Below are 8,353 nucleotides of genomic sequence, written 5' to 3' on the forward strand. Positions count from 1 at the left end.
GGAGGTAGTTCACTATTATTAACAAAACTAAAAATATCTTTTGTATTTTGTATGTATACAATGAAGATGAGGTACATGTATTTACAAGGTGAGTATTAAAACTTTTTAGTAGCGTTAAATAAAAGGAATGAACATCTTATTGAAATACAGTAAGTCTCGGTATTATATATGCGGCTACATCGTCGTCATCTCCCCGTATGCGGTATCGTGCTCCTATATAACCATTCTTATCTAACATTCGTTTTTTTTATTACAGGGGCCATATTATTAAAATATACAAAAATAGACAAGGTAACGTAAATAAATTTATTTACGTTATCTATCGTTATAGAAACAACACTATCACTATTGTATCTCCAAGGCGTTAACTATAAGGCCTGATTTCCATCTTGCAGGCCCGGCTTGAATTTGTTTTGGCTCACTCCGGTATTCCCGGCCGTGGAGACTGCTGGTGAGGCCTTAAAGGCACCTCGGGCCATCAATCTTTGCTCAAGAGTACGTTCTGAGGCCATCGTGACCTTCCAGTATTCAGAGACCTTATTTTATTTCAGTTTAGCAGCAGCTTTGAGAATGGATTCTCTTGTTTCACCACTATCGAAATAAATCGCAATTGGTTTCTCAGTATTTTCTTTGCCTCTTCCAAAACGCTTGCGGGCTTTAACCGAAAAAGGGAAACTCTCATCGGCATTAGATTTTCCCGAATCCAATTCCAGGATGTCAAGATCATCGAAGCCGACCTTAAAAGCTACTATATTTCCATCTACTAGTATAGAGGCTGGAGCTTCCTTACGTTTTCGGATTCCTTTGTCAGCTCCTCAAGCTGTGAAGGAAGAAGTTCCACCTTGGCTTTCAAAACTGCGACGGATTCTTTGAGTATATGTATTTCAGCTCCTTCTTTCTGCGATTGATCAAGGTGAGTTTTAGGGGTAAGCTGCGACTGTAAGTTTACAGCGGAGTCCTGAGCTTGTACTAGCTGCATCTTTAGGTCATTTGTACTTTTTGTGATATTAAGTGATTTAATATGTTCCTAATAATGTAACTTAATAATAAAATAATAGTTGTTGTATTATGGACAAGTAACAAATACGAACTATAGATGTCGCTACTAAGTTATTAGCGATATGCTATTCTCGGTCATCTTCTTACAAAGATACTTGTTCCTCAATGGCTATTGTATGTAACACGAAGTTGTACTGCTCTAATTAAATATATTTTTTGCTATAGTTTATTAAGTAGTATTTACTTAAGATTATTCAAGAAATATAACATGGTGTCAGAAGTCGTACGAATCTAGCCTTGTGGTAATAATTTAAAAGTCAAGTGTTTTGTCCATAAACTTTGGCTGGTGGAGTGGTTAACCAAGGCTTAGTCTCCACAACAAAGCGGTGTTCTATAATAGAACACCGCTTTGTTGTGGAGATGGGCGAAACTGTAAACACTCTCAATCGTAGCACTCTCCCTCTAGAGTGCGAGTGATCGTCGAAAGAGGGGATTTTCCCCCTCTTTCGACACTCTTCCCGCTCTTACCACTCTCCCTCTTTCGAAAGAGTGGCATTCTCGGAACTCTGAGTATTCCACTCTTATTGTTCTTCTGGCGCGCTAAAAAAGGGCGCGAAATATGAATTTCCATATTTTTCCAGGTCTTTAAAGGGCGGGAATTTTGAATTTCAATATTTTTATATATCTTTAATGAGCCGGGAAATTCCAATTTTCACTTTATTCTTATTTTTAGAGTGCTTGAAATAGTTTAGTGATTTTAAATTAAATATTTAAATGTAATGAAGTCTTAAACGCATAGCATAGTAAATAATTTTTTTATTAGTGATTAGAATTAATCAAGGGTGAGATTTGTGTTACGGCCACGCCAACGGGGTGATACTTGGGGATATGGATGGGACACCCGTAACGGAAGTATAACAACCACCCGTTTGTAGATTGTTGTTTTTTCTCACAAGGCCGTCCACATTCGGTCTCCAAAATGCTTTGTATTACAAGACTATGCTACTTGTCCCGGCAGTTATTGAAATAAACCAAGTAATAAGTAAATCTGAAGTATTATTTTTTAAGACGACATTATTTGTAAAGTAAAGAACCAGACTGTATACTGTACTGAACTAGGTTAAAACTCTACTGGTTCGATATATATGCAACATATTAGAAAACAAACTAGGTTATTATCAGTAAAACGTTATCTTGTTTACAAACACCGAAGATACATGAAGAAACGGTAACGCGTAATTTGAACAAAGTCAATATCGATTGTTTTTTTCCTTCAACACTGGCCCTCGATGAAGACCTTGTCATACGCGTGTAGATTTAACTTCCGGCGTAACGAGTGAAAGGCTCTGCCGGTAATAGTTTCGCGAAGATATCTTGACTCGGAACGTAGGCTATATTAATGAATCCTTTGCTGAACACACTCTCTTACGTTGTACTGTCGAACGCTAGCCTTGTGTTTCGTGATTGTTCCACTTTCATCTGTTTACAAACGGAAAAACCATTTGTTCCCAATTATTTAACGTTCACCGTGGAGGAGTGATCAAGTCGTAGACTCCGTGTTTGTTTATCGCCCTTTTCCACTCGGTGGAATCAAGATTGGAATGAGCTTCTTCAACTGTTTTTGGCAAAGCGTCGCGTATAAGAAACACTTTATCCGCAGGAGGAGAGCAGACACTACATGATGGCTTCCTCAGCTTCGAGCGATCCCTCAGGACAGGGCCGTCAGCTCCGGCTGGACATATTTTGGGTAGTTCGACGGGTAAGGCATCTTCTCGTTCCTCGACGTATCTGGTAGTCAAGTCATCTCTTGACTTGACGGATCTGGTAGTCCCGTCATCCCCACTCTCATCTGATTCCGATGTTGCATCATGAGAGTTCGTCGACTGCTCACTCTGGCTAAAGGCATCTTCCGAACCAGAAATCCCCGTCTCCACAACGAATTTCTCGGAACTGAACCGACCGTCCCGAGACCGTAAGACATTTGAGCTCGTAGCCGGCGATCACACCTTTATAGGCTTTCTTCCCCAGTTTCTTTCTCTTCACCTTTGGACTGTGAACGAAGCATTTTGTTCCGAAAAATCATAGGACGGATTCGTCTTCCCAGTCGATAGCTCATACGGTGTCTTCCCGGCAATACGAGTCGGAGCCGTTCAGTTTAATACATACGTCGTGGTATTAACCGCCTAGGCCCCACAGATTGGGTGGGAGATCTGAATTAACATGTACACTAACATCGCTCGGACGGACTCCATAATCGTTTGGTTATCTCGCTTGGCTACCCCGTTCCGATCTGGGGTGTATGGTATTGACTCGCGATTTCATCTGGTGAAAGTCGTCGTTTACGTTCTCAGTACCGTTGTCGGTTACCAACTCTAGAACAGTGTACCCGTGGGTTGTAAAAAGAGCAATAAAGTCTCTAAAACGGTCGACCACATCAGATTTCTTCGCCAGAAAATGCGTGACCCTCAAGCCAGAGTATTCATACTTAAGAAGTAGGTAGTATATCTTGCCCTTCATAAACGGTGTTGGCGATAGTCCCCAGAGATTAGATTGAATCCGATCTCCAGGTCTTTCCGCCTTGTCCAGACGAGTGCTTAAACGGTATCTGGTCATTTTGCTGTACATACAGGCTTTTCAGCGCTTGTCAATCTTCGACTCAACCACTTCATAGCAGAGTCTCTTTAGCGTAGCTGCAACGTGACGCTTATCTTAATGACCAAAGCGTTCGTGCAAGACTTGGAGATCTGCCTTTCTTTCATTCTTTGGATCAGCTGCCAGATGTACGGATTTTCTCGACCTTTCTAGAGTGATGTCCAGACGGAATAGGTGATCGACCTTCCCAGGTAGGCGCATTTTTTGGGTTTCCTCGCCATTCTCGTACAGGCTGCGTGACTTTGCCGTAGCTCTAAATTCCAAGCCATTGTTCTCGTAACTGCACTTTTCAACGAAAAAACATACAAGCGAAATCTTTGATACGCTAGACATTGTGAATGACCTCTCAATGTAACTCCTTTCCGATGCGGATTACTACTGCAAGGCCACCTTCACCGTCTGCAGACATCTGGGCTTTATTTCCGACCTGGACATTAGCTGGGGTGTTGAACTTCCGGAATCGTGTGTCTTTCCACTGCTACCTCGTGTATGGCCACCTCTCCCGTCGCCTTCCACGGTCTCTTCGGGTTAGGACAGTTTCTGGAGATTTGACCGTATTTGTTGCAATTATAGCACTTCGGTCTGTGATTTCGTTTACTTGCTCTGTTCGTTTACTTCGGTTCGAATATCTCTCGCAGTTTGTCCCACATCTCCTTCGGTTCCTTACGGTGATCATGTTCTGAACCTTCCTTGACAGTGATGACCAGATAAGGGTTCGAGCGCTACTGAAGGCCACTCGGAACTTCTTTTTGATAACGGTTCCATTCGGTCACCAGTGACGACGTCGAAAATATCTCAGATCGTGAGAATGACAATGACCTCCCGTTTCAAGCTCCTCCCGTTTTCTGGTCCAGTCAGTTTCTCAATGTCGTGTCGAGGAAGCCCATCCATCGTGATCAGGAAAGATCAGGAACTTATTGATTTCCGGATACTCACTCAGTCGTTTCGTGGTGTGGACGGTGATATCAGTGCCGCAGTGGAAGCGTACTGGGCCCATAACCTATTGAAGTTTTAAACTCATTGCATAGTCAATGAAATAAACCGACAAAATAGTAGGGCTGTGCGAGTACTCGAACTCGACCTCGAATAAGTAATTGGAGAATACTCGTCGATTACGGAGTACCAAAAAATTGCATATTTGGGTACCCGATTACTCGAATAAGCTGCTCTCGAAACTTGTTGAGTATTTGTTTTTTCTATACTCGAACAAGATAAAGTTTCAACTTAATCAAGTACGCGATAACCCGATTCGTTAAAAATATTACTCGAGGTTTTCCTTTTAGTTACTCGACTCGAACAAGAGAAAGTTTCCGCTTAATCAAGTACTCGATAAACACGATTCGTTAAAAATATTACTCGAGGTTTTCCTTTTAGTTACTCGACTCGAACAAGAGAAAGTTTCCGCTTAATCAAGTACTCGATAAACCCGATTCGTTAAAAATATTACTCGAGGTTTTCCTTTTTGTTACTCGACTCGAACAAGAGAAAGTTTCCGCTTAATCAAGTACTCGATAAACCCGATTCGTTAAAAATATTACTCGAGGTTTTCCTTTTAGAAATTTATGATAATAATAATAATCAGCTATTCTAATACCCAAGAAATCAGCGACTTTTAATAATTTTTAATCAGGTGGCCGGGTTACAATGCGTAGGAGGGTGGTAGTAAGCCCTTCCTTCCACGCGAGCCAACAGCTCCCTTCACTCACTATTATTAAACCTATAAAAATTTTATTGAAAGGGGAAACCGAAGAACACCAGGGAAAACCCCTTTAACAAGGGGGGGGGAGATAACTTTCAAACTACGCAAAAGTAGTAGTTTTTCTAGTTCACTCATTATACTGACCATAAAAAATTAAAAGGGTTAAACGTTTCTGAAAATACGTTTTATCAGAAGTATATATTATACTTTTACGAGAGAAGTATCCATCTTCCTATATTGCTAATCTTATACGCAGGCTCTGGATGATTATTCAATCAGGGCCGGCTCAAGAAATATTTTTCACCCGGGCAAGGGGGATTTTTGGCGCCCCTGTTATTTTGTAACTAAATTAAACTACCCCCCCCCCTCTAAAAACATTAAGGCCCTCAAGGGGTCGGAGTGTGCAATAACTGGTGGCTTTACCGGGGAGTCGGGGTCCGGCTCTTGTAACCCATAAGGGCGGTGGCGTACTGGGAGATGTTAGCTCTGATCAAATGGTCCCATCTCCACCTCCGACTTTGGCCAGGTTTGGCTGGAAACTGAGCTTCGACTGAGGCTAACGGAGAGGGTCCGTTTAAACTAGCCGCCTCGGCGGATTGGGTAGCCTGCTGTGGGGCGGCGGGCCTCCGTATGAGGGCACGGCGGACCCATCTCCCGGCCTTTTGGGGTTCCAGCGGGATATCCGGTGCCGGGTTATGCGGGCTGCTGTGTGCCCGCCGTTCCCCTTTAAGAGCTCTCTCCAATGGGCTTGGCTCCCTACCTTTCTCGGTAGGGTGTCGACTGGCGTTGCTAGAGCATCCGCTCTCTATCCCACTGCTGTGTGCGAAGTGGCGAGCTGGTCGCCCCATTGCTGCACCTTCTGCTGGGATGAGCGGCTTGCGTCGAAGGTGCGATCATCAGTAGTGGGGTTCTGCTACCCATGCTGGTTTTGTCACCTGTCCGGTCTTGTGGACGCTGGCGTAGGGCATTCTGATGAGACCGGCGGTGTAGTAGGCTGTATGATCGCTTGGAGAACCGGGATATAAATTTCTGACCACATGTAAAAACATTAACAGGTCCGTGTTATAATTTTACGGTTTTCATAACAATAAATAATCCCTTTAATCACTTTCTAAATACTTTGTGTAAACATATTTAATACCTTCTTTATGGTACAGGGTCATTTTACATGGAGCTTGAAACACTAGGTAAGGTGGCAAGACTAGTATACCTTAAGTACATTAATTATAATGTCCATACTGAATAGTATCACGGTTAATATGTGAAATAAAAGAATTAAGTTTACGAAGAACCCGTGAGTTAAAGATAAAAATAATCCCTGGATATTTTTATTTTTAACTCACGGGTTGTTCTTAGTAAACTTAATTCTTTTATTCATTACATGAATTGCTTTAACAACTTAATTAAGAAACGTTTTGCGGGATTTTTTAAGGCCTACACTTATGAACTTTTTTAAAGCTGTCGCTTGCTTTTCTGCTTTAACGGCTTCTCTTAATTTACTTTTTTTTTTAAAGAACCAGAATGCTTGTATTTCTCGGACATCTTAATTCAATTCAATGTAACTCTAATTAATATCTATCTAACAAAAACTATTAAACTGAAACTAATAAATGGCTTTCTGCGCGTGCGCGTAAAATAGAAGAGAGAGACTAACTGTAACCACGGACACACGACAGATTAAATCGTACCGATAGACTGCTTAAGAACTAGCCATCGAAAACGATTTAAATGCATTTTAGAATATTAAATGCAGGTTCATAATAGTCTAAGAAACAAATAGAATTCTTGAAAATGGCCTGCTAGTTTATTTATCATAAAGCTGGATAAATGACAACGAAATAGCAAGCAAGTACATAGAAGTACTGTATTACTTTGGGGTTCCTTCTATTCTTGTGGCCCTAAATTGGTTAGAGTGTGCAATAACTAGTGGGTTTACCGGGGAGTCGGGGTCCAGCTCTTGTAACCCATAAGGGCGGTGGCGCACTGGGAGATGTTAGCTCTGATCAAATGGTCCTATCTCCACCTCCGACTTTGGCCAGGTTTGGCTGGAAACTGAGCTTCGACTGAGGCTAACGGAGAGGGTCCGTTTAAACTAGCCGCCTCGGCGGATTGGGTAGCCTGCTGTGGGGCGGCGGGCCTCAGTCTGAGGGCACGTTGGTCCTGTTTCCCGCCTTTTGGAGTCACACCGCGATCTCCGTGGCCAGCTGTGCCGGGTTATGTGGACCGCTGTGTCCCGTCGTTCCCCTTTAGGAGCTCTCTACAAAGGGTATGACTCTTTACCTACGTAGGTAGGGTTTCGGAAGGAGTTACTATAGCATCCACTCTTACTCGCACGGCTGTAGTGAGAATTGGTCCGCCCATTGCTGCACCTTCTGCTGGGTTGAGTGGCTTGCGTCAAAGGTCCGACCATCAGTAGTAATGTACTACTACCCGAGGGGCTATCGACTTCCCGTAATCGTTGTACACCCTAACTGTAATGATTACGTATTCTTCTGCAATCCTTTGTACTCATTTGTAATCCCGTTATCATTTGTAATCTTCGTACTCATCTGTAATCACCGTAATCATTATGAAATAACGCGTAATAATCTGTAATCACGCTTATTCATTGGAATTATCCCGTACTCAATTACTCATCTGTAACAATTTTAAAGTTTTGGGTTGCCTGTGTACTCATCGTAATCATTCTGTACTCATCGTAATCATTCTGTACTCATCGTAATCATCTGAACTCATTAATGATTACGTAATCGGTGTACAGGCAAATTCTTACTGGCTACACCCACGCTACTACCCATGCTGGATTTGCCACCTGTCCGGGCTTGGGGACGCTGGCGTAGGGCAATATGATGATAGGCCTCCGGTGGTATGGCCCCTGTTGCTAGGTACACCGGGCTAAAAATTCTGACACACTTCTATTCTTGTAGTATCGCCCAACCACTTTTTCTTCTTCATATTATATACCCTGGTTTATAATTAAAATACCAGGGAAATGCTTTATCC

General features: G+C 42.5%; 1 long non-coding RNA gene across 1 annotated transcript; it reads left to right on the top strand.

The window, feature by feature from the left end:
• LOC149935846 (uncharacterized) lies at positions 1–1,129 on the top strand. Its single transcript, XR_016472279.1, has 4 exons — positions 1–88; positions 257–291; positions 396–495; positions 552–1,129. It is a non-coding gene; the product is annotated as an uncharacterized LOC149935846 (long non-coding RNA).
• The last annotated feature ends 7,224 nt before the right edge of the window (positions 1,130–8,353 follow it).

Source organism: Leiobunum rupestre, chromosome 7, assembly GCF_980474605.1.
Source record: "Leiobunum rupestre chromosome 7, qqLeiRupe1.1.hap1, whole genome shotgun sequence".
NCBI lineage: Eukaryota > Metazoa > Arthropoda > Arachnida > Opiliones > Sclerosomatidae > Leiobunum > Leiobunum rupestre.